The 12,165-nt window shown below is 37.5% G+C and overlaps 1 protein-coding gene across 1 annotated transcript in view; it reads left to right on the top strand.

Annotated features, from left to right (window-relative positions):
* STXBP5L (syntaxin binding protein 5 like) overlaps positions 1-12,165 on the top strand; it is a 344,970-nt gene that overhangs the window by 173,405 nt on the left and 159,400 nt on the right. The window lies entirely within an intron of this gene.

Raw genomic sequence — 12,165 nt, 5'->3', positions numbered from 1 at the left:
TTTTGCCTCCCTAGCTAGGCAGGTTTATTCCTAGGTTTTTTATTCTTTTTGAAATCATAGTAAATGGTACTATTTCCTTAAATTTTCTTTCTGACAGTCCATTGTTAATGTACAGAAATGCAACAGATTTCTGTATATTGATTTTCATCCTACAACTTTACTGAATTCATTGATTAGCTCTGATAATTTTTGGTAGTATATTTTGAATTTTTCTATGTATAGTATCATGCCATCTGCAAACAATGAAACTTTTACGTCTTCCTTTCCTATTTGGATTTCTTTTGTTTCTTTTTGTTGTGTGATTGTCGTGGCTAGAACTTCACAACTATGTTGACAGAGTGAACATCCTTTTTTTGTTCTTGATCTTAGAAGAAATGCTTTCAGCTTTTTACCATTGATTATGGTGTTAGTTGGGCCTTCCCTGGTGCCTCAGATGGTAAAAAATCTGCCTGTAATGTGGGAGACCAGAGTTTGATCCCTGGGTCGGGAAGATCCCCTGGAGAAGGGGGATACTTCTGCCCACTTCAGTATTCTTGCTTGAAGAATTCCCTTGGACAGAGGAGTCTGGCGAGCTACAGTCCATGGGATTGCAAAGAGCTAGACATGACTGAGAGAGGAACACTTTCACTTCATGATATTAGCTGTGGGTTTGTCAAATATGGCCTTTATTATGTTGAAGTATGTTTTCTCTGTGTCCTCTTTCTAGAGAGTTGTCATAATAAATGTTGATTTTTATCAAAAGTGTTCTGCACCTATTAAGATGATCATATGGTTTTTATTCTTCAATATGTTGATATGGAGTATCACATTGATTTGTGGATATTAAAAAATTATCATCCTTGGGATGAATTCCATTTTTCATGGTATATGATTCTTTTATGTATTGTTTGATTTGGTTTGTTAGTATTCTGTTGAGGATTTTTTCATTTATGTTCATCAGTGAAATTGCCCTATAATTTTCTTATTTGTGTGTGATATCTTGGTATGGTTTTGGTATCAGGGTGATGCTTGACTCATAGGATGAGTTCAGAAGTGTTCCTCTGCAGTTTTTGAAATAGTTTGAGAAGGATAGGTTCTAACTCTTCTATAAATGTTCGTTAGGATTCACCCATGAAGTCAATTTGTTCTGGACTTTTGCTTGTTGAGAGTTTTTAATTAATCATTCAGTTTCATTACTGGTCTGTTCATATTTCCTATTTCTTCCTGGTTTAGTCTTGGGAAGGTGTGACTTTCCGAGAATTTGTCCATTTCTCTTAGGTTGCCCATTTTATTGGCATATAGTTGTTCGTAGTAGTCTCTTATGATCCTTTGTATGTCTGTGGTGTGGGTTATAATCTCTTTTTCTTTTCTGGTTTTATTGATTTGAGTGAGCCCTCTCCTTTTTTTCTCAATGAGTCTGGCAAAGGATTTATAAATTTTGTTTATATTTTCAAAGAACCAGTTTTTACTTTCAAGAATCATTTTTTCTTAGACTCAATTTTGTTTCTGCTGTCATCTTTATAATTTCCTTTGCTGTATTAACTTTCGGTTTTATTTGTTCTTTTTCTAGTTGCTTTAGGCCTAAGGTTAGGTGTTGCTTATTTGAGATTTCTCTTGTTTCCTGAGGTAAACCTGTATATACCATAGATTTTTCTCTTAGAACTGCTTCTGCTGCATCTCATATGTTTTGGATCATTTTTCATTTTCATTTCTGTCTAGGTATTTTTTTATTTCCTCTTTGATATTTTCAATGATCCACTGATTGTTAAGTAGCATATTGTTTAGCCTTCATGTGTTTGCATTTTTTACATTTTTTTCTTGTAGTTGATTGATTTCTAGTCCTCATAGTGTTTTGCTTGGAAAAGATACTTGATGTGATTTCAGTTTTCTTACATTTACTGAGGGCTTTTTTCTTTTTTGTGTGGCCTAGTATAATTTATCCTGAAGAATGTTCCATGTGCACTTGAAAAGAATGTGTGTTCTGTTTTTTGATGGAATGCTCTATAAATATCAATTAAGTTCATTTGCTCTAATGTGTTATTTATGGCCTGTGTTTTATTATTGATTTCTTTTCTGGATGTTCTGTCCATTGATGAAAGTGGGGCATTAAAGTTTCCCACTCTTACTGTGTTACCGTCAATTTCTCCTTTTATGGCTGTTAGCACTTGCCTTATATATTGAGGTGCTCCTATGCTGGGTGCATATATATTTACAATTGTTGTATCTTCTTTTTGGCTTGATTCCTTGAACATTATGTAGTGTCCTTCTTTCTCTCTTATAACAATCTTTATTTTAAAGTCACTTTGTTGTATGTAAGTATTGCTACCTCAGCTTTCTTTTGATTTCCATTTGCATGGAATACTTTTTTTCCATCCCCTCACTTTCAGTCTGTATATGTCTCTAGATCTGAAATGGGTCTCTTATAAGCAGCATATATCTGGGTCTTGTTTTTGTACCATTCAGCCAACCTATATCTTTTGGTGGAAGCTTTTGGTCCAGTTATATTTAAGGCAGTTATCAATTTTTATGTTCTTGCCATTTTTTTGTAAGTTATTTTGGATTTGGATTTGTAGCTTCCCCCCGCTTTCTTCTTCTCTTGTTCTATTTTCCTGTGATTTATGCTTGGATTTGTTTTCCTTTTCTGTGTATCTGGGCATCTGTTATTGCTTTTGGATTTGTCACTATCAAGAGGTTTTTGTATAGCAATCTATACATACATGATTAAGTTGCTTATCTCTTACTTTCACATGCATTTCAAAAACCTTGAATGTGTACTCTCCTCCCCCTCACGATTACTGTTTTTGATATCATATTTTGCATCTAATTGTTTTGGGTATCCCTTAACTCTTTATTGTGGATGTAGATGATTTAATGACTCATCTTTTAACCTCCCTACTGGTTTTGTGTATGGATGGTTTTGAACCTTTACTGTATCTTTGCTTTACTGGTGAGCTTTTTCATTTTATAATTTTCTTGTTTCTAATTGTGGCCTTTTTTTTTTTACTTAGAGAAGTTCCTTTAATATTTGTTGTAAAGCTGGTTTCAGTTCAGTTCAGTAGCTCAGTCGTGTCTGACTCTTTGCGACCCCATGAAGTGTAGCACACCAGCCTCCCTGTCCATTACCCACTCCCGGAGTTTACTCAGACTCATGTCCATCGAGTCAGTGATGCCATCCAGCCATCTCATCCTCTGTTGTCCCTTTCTCCTCCTGCCCCCAACCCCTCCCAGCATCAGGGTCTTTTCTAGTGAGTCAGCTCTTCGAATCAGGTGGCCAAAGTAGTGGAGTTTCAGTTTTAGCATCAGTCTTTCCAATGAACACCCAGGACTGATCTCCTTTAGGATGGACTGGTTGGATCTCCTTGCAGTCCAAGGGACTCTCAGGAGTCGTCTCCAACACCACAGTTCAAAAGCATCAATTCTTCAGTGCTCAGCTTTCTTCACAGTCCAACTCTTCCATTCATACATGACCACTGGAAAAACCATAGCCTTGACTAGATAGACCTTTGTTGACAAAGAATGTCTCTGCTTTTTAATATGCTATCTAGGCTGTTCATAGCTTTCCTTCCAAAGAGTAAGCGTCTTTTAATTTCATGGCTGCAGTCACCATCTGCAGTGATTTTGGAGCCCCCAAAAATAAAGTCTGACACTGTTTCCACTGTTTCCCCATCTATTTCCCATGAAGTGATGGGACCACATGCCATGATCTTAGTTTTCTGAATGTTGAGCTTTAAGCCAACTTGTTCACTCTCCTCTTTCACTTTCATCAAGAGGCTTTTTAGTTCCTCTTTACTTTCTGCCATAAGGGTGCTGTCATCTGCATATCTGAGTTTATTGATATTTCTCCCAGCAATCTTTTTGATTCCAGCTTGTGCTTCTTCCAGCCCAGTGTTTCTCATGATGTACTCTGCATATAAGTTAAATAAGCAGGGTGACAGTATATAGCCTTGACATACTCCTTTTCCTATTTGGAACCAGTCTGTTGTTCCATGTCCAGTTCTAACTGTTGCTTCCTGACCTGCCTACAGATTTCTCAAGAGGCAGGTTAGGTGGTCTGGTATTCACATCTCTTGAAGAACTGTCCATAGTTTATTGTGATCCACACAGTCAAAGGCTTTGGCATAGTCAATAAAGCAGAAATAGATGTTTTTCTGGAACTCTCTTGCTTTTTCCATGATCCAGCAGATGTTGGCAATTTGATCTCTGGTTCTTCTTTCTTTTCTAAAACCAGCTTGAACATCTAGAAGTTCACAGTTCATGTATTGCTAAATCCTGGCTTGGAAAATTTTGAGCATTACTTTATTAGCATGTGCTGCTGCTGCTAAGTCACTTCAGTCGTGTCCAACTCTGTGCGACCCCATAGACGGCAGCCCACCAGGCTCCGCCGTCCCTGGGATTCTCCAGGCAAGAACACTGGAGTGGGTTGCCATTTCCTTACTAGCATGTGAGATGAGTGTAGTTGTGCAGTAGTTTGAGCATTCTTTGGCATTGCCTTTCTTGGGGATTGGAATGAAAACTGACCTTTTCCAGTCTTGTGGCCACTGATGAGTTTTCCAAATTTGCTGGCATATTGAGTGCAGCACTTTTACAGCATCATCTTTCAGGATTTGAAAGAGCTCAACTGGAATTCCATCACCTCCACTAGCTTTGTTTGTAGTGATGCTTTCTGAGGCCCACTTGACTTCACATTCCAGGATGTCTGGCTCTAAGTGAGTGATCACACCATTGTGATTATCTGGGTCGTGAAGCTCTTTTTTGTACAGTTCTTCTGTGTATTCTTGCCACCTCTTCTTAATATCTTCTGCTTCTGTTAGGTCCATACCATTTCTGTCCTTTATCGAGCTTATCTTTGCATGAAATGTTCCCTTGATATCTCTGATTTTCTTGAAGAGATCTCTAGTCTTTCCCATTCTGTTGTTTTCTTCTATTTCTTTGCATTGATCTCCGAGGAAGGCTTTCTTACCTCTCCTTGCTATTCTTTGGAACTCTGCATTCAGATGCTTATATCTTTCCTTTTCTCCTTTGCTTTTTGCTTCTCTTCTTCTCACAGCTATTTGTAAGGCCTCCTCAGACAGCCATTTTGCTTTTTTGCATTTCTTTTCCATGGGGATGGTCTTGATCCCTGTCTCCTGTACAATGTCCCAAACCTCTGTCCATAGTTCATCAGACACTCTATCAGATCTAGTCCATTAAATCTATTTCTCACTTCCACTGTATAATCATAAGTGGTTTGATTTAGGTCATACCTGAATGGTCTAGAGGTTTTCCCTACTTTCTTCAATGTAAGTCTGAATTTGGCAATAAGGAGTTCATGATCTGAGCCACAGTCAGCTCCTGGTCTTGTTTTTGCTGAGTGTATAGAGCTTCTCCATCTTTGGCTGCAAAGAATATAATCAATCTGATTTAGGAGGCTAAAGCTTCTTCTGAAAGCAAGAGGCTGGGGACAGATTGGAGTGTCCGTTCCTGAGAAGGCCCTTTCAGTTCCTGCACAGTTTCACTTCTAGTTTACTGGGAGTTTTTTTTATCAGAATGGGTGTTGGATTTTGTCACATGCTTCTTATGCATCTTTATATGGTGATGTGTTTTCCTTTTTTGGCTTATTGATGTGATGGAGTACATTAATTAGTTTTTGAATGTTGAACCAGCCTTACATATCTGGGATAAATTGCACTTTGTCATGGTATGGCATTCTTTTTACCACCGTCTCTTTCTTCTGCTTCTATTTGCCTGGAATATCTTTTTCCATTGCCTCACTTTCAGTATGTGTCTTTACATGTGAGATTAATCTCTCATAGGCAGCATATTGTAGTCTCTTGTCTTATTACACAGTCTGCCACTCTGTGCCTTTTGAGTGGAGCATTTAGTGCATTGACATTTAAGGTAGCTATTGATAGATATAAATTTAATGCCATTTTAAATCTTATTTTCTAGTTGATTTTGTATTTCTTCTTTGTTCCCTTCTTTCTGTCTTTTCATGGTTTGATAATTTTCTTTTGTATTATGCTTGTGTTTTCTTTTGTTTTTTCATGTACTTGGCATCTTATTGACTAAAAACTAAAAAAGATTTTATTTATTTTTATTGGAGCATAATTGGAAATGTGAACACAGATGGGAAGGGGTGGGTGGGACAAATTGGCAGAGTAGCACTAATGTATGTATACACTACCATGTGTAAAGGGATAGCTAGTGAGAAGCTGCTGTATAGCACAGGGAGCTCAGCTCAGTGCTCTGTGATGACATATAGGGATGGGATGAGGGGCTGGTAGGGAGGCTTTAGAGCGAACGGCTATATGTATACATCTAGCTGATTCACTTTGTTGAATAGCAGAAACTAATTCCTTTTTTGTTTGTATTTTGTGCATCTATTTATTTTGCTTTTTATTTGTGGTTAAAATTTTTCAAGTGTGTTAACCCAATACCACATCTACTTGCTTAGGCTGGTAGTCATATAGGCTCAAAGACATTAAAAAAAAAAAATCTTCATTTTCTTACACCCCTCCCCAACATTTTATGATTTTGATGTACTATTTTACATCATCATGTTTATTCTTTTGCTATTCATTGTAATTACCATCACTTTCAAAAAAACTTTTTTAATTCATGTACTGACCTATTTAAGTGATTTGCTTTCCAATTGTTATTTTCTCTTTCCTATAGATTCTTGCTTCTTTTCTATTTAGATAAGTCCTTTCAATAGTTGTATTGCTGTATTCCTTTAGCTTTTGCTTATCTGCGGAATTTCTAAATGACAATCTTGCTGGATAGAGTATCTTAGGGTGCAGGATTTTCCCTTCCAGAGCTTTGTATATAACATGACAGTCCCCTCTGGTCTGCAAGATTTCTGTAGAGAAACCAGATGATAGCCTTATGAGGGTTCCCTGTAACCTACTTTTTCTTTTGCTGCCTTTAGAATTCTCTGTTTAATTATGATATATCTTGGTGTCCAAGTCTGTCTGGGTTCTTCCTCTTTTGGACCCACTGTGCTTCTTGTGCCTAGATAGTTTGTTTCCTTAGGTTTGGGACAAAATTTCCATAATTTTAAAATATATTTTCAATCCTCTTTTCTCTTTCTTCTTCTTTGGGATCCCTATTGTGTGTAATAGGTCTTTTATATTGCTTTCTTTTTTTATTTTTTTATCTGTCTGTTGTTCTGATGCATAATTTCCATTCTTTTCTTCCAGATCACTTATTTGTTCTTCTGAATTGTTAAGTTTGGTAATTATTGCTTTCAGCTCCGCTTTTGTCTCAGAAAATTAGTTTTCTAATTTTAATTGGCTCTTCTTTATAGTTTCTAGTTCCTTGTTCAGTGATCTGCCTTTCTTAATTCCTATTGATAGCCTTTCTTAATTCTGTCAGTATTTTTATTAGTCTTCTTTTTTGAACTCCAAGACTGGAGCGATTTGTTTGTTCTTTCAGGGGATTTCTCTTGTTCTTTTAATTGGAAGTGGTACTACTGCTTCTTCATTTTTCTTAGATTTCTTCGACTCCATGAATTTAGAAGAAACAGTTGTCCACTGCAGTCTTAAAGGGCTGTTTTTATGTGGGTATCCCTGTGTAGCCTGTGTCTGTGTAATATTTTTTGTGAGAAGGCTGTTTTTAGTATGGATGCCTGCCTCAGCTTTCCTCATTGTGTCCTGCTCATTATCCTCTTGATAATGGGTATGACTGGTATCGTGGTGATCAGAGCCTGCCTTGAATGTTGAATGGGGCCTCCGTTTTGCTCTGTGGTTGTCACAGCACTGTTGCGGGTAGGGTCTGCTCCCAGTTGTTGTAGTAGTAGCTCCTAGATCCATTTCTGAGCTGTGGTGTGAGGTAGGTGAGAGTGAAACACTTCGCTGGGGGATGAGGCACTAAGTGTTCCTCCCCAGGAACTGTCTGCTGGGAAGTGTGCTCTGTGGTCTCACCCATGAGTATGCTCTTGTTGGCACTGCCCTTGGCCCTTCCTCAGGATGAGAATGCAAGTAATCAGCCCAGATGTTCCTCAGGCACTGTGCTCACCAGCCCACCAGCATACATATGTAGGCACAGATCCACTGGTAGGCACCAGGACCTGCTGTGAGACCTCAGGGGTCAATCCAGATGTTGGCCCTGCCATTGCTTGTTCTGGCAGCTACTAATGCCAGACCCATCCAACCCTGGGACTACTAGTAGTCTGCTTGAATGTCTCACAGGCTCTGAGCTTACAAGGGAGCCTATGGCATAAATCCTCCAAAGCCAACAGGACGCTGCTCAAATTTCAGCCCTGCTTCTAAAGTCATGTGGCTCTGGCTCCTGGGGATCAACACAAATTTCAGCCTTGCCTCTGTATGTGTATGGCCCACAGTGCTTGAGCATGCCCAGAGCTCACAGAGGCAGAGCCGTGCCCACTGAGCATGTTTTGGTACCCTTCCATTCCTGCACATTTACAGTGGGGCTTCAGTGGCAGAATCAGGCTCCATCCTGTGTACCCCCAGTTGTAGTCTAAGACGCACTCTAGCCTCTTTAGGCTGCCTCTGCACAGCTAACCTCAGGTCTCTCCCTGGGTCTATCCACTGGAGCCCAAGTTTTAGTTCACCACCCAGTGAGCACCACAGACATGCATCTCAGTCTAGAGACTGCAAGTGAGGTAGCCAGGACCATCTGTGCTAATCTCTGTTTGTTCTGCCTACCACAGGCCAGCTGCTACACTCTCCTCTGAGCCTCTGAAGCTCCCTGTTTTTCACTGTTGATCTCCCAGCCATTGAAGGGGGTTCCCAGGGTGAAGGAACCTTTCTTCTTTTACAGATCCCTCCCAGGGGTGCAGGTTCTGTCCTGATTGCTTTTTTTCCCCTTTTGTCCTACCTGCTTAGATGATGATCTTTCTTGCAGTTTTGATCACATGAGATCTTCCACCAGTATTCAGTAGGAATCTATGAGAATTGTTCCACATGTAGATGTATTTTTAATGTATCTGTGGGAGGATATGAGCTCCACATGATTCTATTCCACCATCTTGATCTCTCTTCAGTTGTTTCTGATCAGAGAAGAAAAGTTTTTCTTATTTCACCAGTAAATATGATGGTGAGCTCTGGGTTTCTATTCACAGTAATTTATCAAGTTGAGGAAATCTTTTTCTTTTCCTTTGTGAAGATTTTGTTTAATCAAAAGAGTGTCAGACTTCATCAGATGCCTTTTTAGTCTGTTGAGATAATTTGTAATTTTTGTTCTTTATTCTGTTGATAAGGTATATTATAGTAACTGGTTTTTCTGATGGTAACCATATTCCCATTATTTCGAAAAACCTCACTTCTTCATTGTTATATTCCTGTCTTAGCCTCATATCAGGATGTTTGATCTCATACAATGGATGGTACTAATAGTTTTATAGAATTAGTTGGCAGATATTTCCTCTGGTTTTTAGGAGAATGTTTGAAGAATTGGTGGCAGAATTTAAGTCTTTTATCTCTGTTTCTGTCTTTTCTGGTCAGTTCAGCTATTTTACTGATCTTTTCAGAGAACCAGATTTCAGTTTATTGATTTGCTATTAATATATATTTTTTCTATTCTATTAATACTTCATTAAAGTGAAGTGAAAGTTACTCGGTCATGTCCGACTCTTTGTGACCCCATGGACTATACAGTCCATGGAATTCTCCAGACCAGAATACTGGAGTGGTTAGCCTTTCCCTTCTCCAGGGGATCCTTCCAACCCAGGGATCGAACCCAGGTCTCCAATATTTTTTTCTTTGAACCATTTATTTAGTCAAGGGTATGTATGTATAGGGGCTTCCCTAGTGGCACAGATGGTAAAGAATCTGCCTGCAAGGTGGGAGACCTAGGTTCACTTCCTAGGTTGGGAAGATCCCCTGGAGAAGGGAATGGCAACCCACTCTACTATACTTGCCTGGAGAATTCCATGAACAGGGGAGCCTGGCGAGCTACAGTCCGTGGGGTCACAAAGAGTCGGACACGATTGATTGAGCAACTACTACACACATGTATAGAAGTTGTTACATTAGCCTTTTTGCTGCTTATTTGTGGTTCTCTTCCTTTGTTCTTGTGGATTCAAGTTACCATTTGGTGTCCTTTTCTCCCTCCAGTGTAGCCTTGCTCCCATCAACCTTCTCTGTGTTATTATTTTCAAATAAGTATCCCATATTACAATTATATATATATTAATTTTTACATTGCTTCTTAAATCAGTTAAGATTAAAAAGGAAATGTGTAATTATACTGTCCTTTATAATTACCTACATTAATTACTTTTACTTATAATCTTTGTATATAGGTTCATATTACTCTTTCAGCCTAAAGAACTTCTTTGTATTTTTTGTAAGGGAGCTCTGCTTGCAACACATTCTCTCAGTTTTTGTTATCTGGAAATATCTTTATTTCACCTTAATTTTTGAAAAGTGAAATAATCAAAATTATTTCATTTTGAATATTTCAAATTATTTTGATAATGATTATTGAAATAATTTTGATGAGCATAAGATTCTTGGTTAACAGGGTTTCTTTTCCTAGTAAATTAAGTATGTCATTCCTCTGCCTTTTGACTTATTGTTTCTGATGAGTCTCAGCTATTAACCTTATTGGGGCTCCCTTATATACAATGAATGATTTTTCTCTTGGTCCTTTCAAGATTTTTTTTTCTTTTAGCATTTTTACCTTGATGTGTCTGGGAGTAGATTGACTTTTTTATCCTACATGGAGTTTTTTTGAGGTTCTTAGATGTATAAATAATGTTTTTCAAATTATATTTCTATGAATGTTTTCTCCTTTCTCTCCTCTCCTTCTAATATTCCCATAATGCATTTGTTGGTATGATTAATAGTATCCTACCTTTCTTTGAGAATTTTTACTTTTCTTCAGTTTTTTTTCCTCCCTGTTTTTCCTGAACATTTGTAATTATCTTCTTGTTTTCCATCATCAGTATCTTACCTCCTCAAAATTTCTTTATTAAATAAACCCATATTAATATTTCGGAGACATTGCTTTATGCATATTATTTCTTAACTTGGAAGTTTCCAGTGGCTCTCCCTTGTCTACATGGCAAATCTGTCTTATAGATTGCCATTATATGGCTCTTTTGTACCTCATCAGCGTTGTTTCCTCTCTTCTTCTACATTAATCTTTTAATCTACCCAGTTTGGCTTATGCATTGTCCTCTCACCATACTGGGCATATTCTCTCAACATTCTGCCTGCATGTCTTTTCTTATACTCTCCTAGCCAACTTTTGTCTTTTAGTTCTTAGTCTAGTATCTAGGCAGTCTTCTGTAAAATTCTACAAAATCTTCTGCTACAAAAGGAAACCACAGTTTTATTTTCCACTCCTAAAGTACTTCATGTCTATCAGTCATTTATGGTACCTAATATTATCATTTTCAAATTTTTTTGTTTAGTAAATTTTAAACTTCTTAGTAGTTATTTCTCTGTACCCTCCCCCTTACTACAATACTGTGAAAATAAGCAATAGCAATAAACACAGTTATTGACAATGTTATTTTATACAAAATGACATTTAAGCATGTTTCAGTTACTAACAGGCAATAAATATAATCAAAGCAGAAAGCTTTCACCTTCAAATAAATCAGAGTTGGAAATTGAAGTAAAACATTAGTTAATTAAACAATGATTCTTTTCTACTAAAATCAGTGCATGGTACTGATGTTTACTGATTGAAAAATAGTACTTGGTTCCATATATATATATACACATACAATTGCAAAAATGCTGTTTTGGTCAACTAACAGTTTGACAATTACTAGAGAAGCACTGGGTAGAAAAAATATCAACTGAGAATAATGGGCTTCTTTGCTAAGTCTGTTACTTCCTTTAATTCTCTAATTCCATTCATTATCAAAATTTAGTAATCCCTGACTAGCTCTAAGACCACTGTACAGAATGAGCCCTTGAGCCAAAGTTATCCCTTTGTAATGATCTATATTTAGTGTTAACAATTCTTTTTCATATATAATATAGATACTTTAATCCTGTTTTACAGTATAAATGATATTGGTCAATATTTATTATTGGGTTGCTTCTTCAGTTGACATAGGGTAAAAGAAGAAGAAGGAAATTTCAAAAAACATGCCATGGAGCAGATAAGGTATACTGTATGTGGATAGCCATTAACCAAATTGGATAAAACTGTCCTGACTTCCGAGTTGGGTTTGTCTTTGCCATTCTGAAACTGTGATGAAATTTTAACTTATATGCATGTAAACAT

The sequence above is a fragment of the Oryx dammah genome, unplaced genomic scaffold, assembly GCF_014754425.2.
Source record: "Oryx dammah isolate SB20612 unplaced genomic scaffold, SCBI_Odam_1.1 HiC_scaffold_2, whole genome shotgun sequence".
NCBI classification, from domain to species: domain Eukaryota; kingdom Metazoa; phylum Chordata; class Mammalia; order Artiodactyla; family Bovidae; genus Oryx; species Oryx dammah.
The sequence above is the reverse complement of the archived record's forward strand: the minus strand, read 5'-3'. Positions and strand labels throughout refer to the sequence as shown.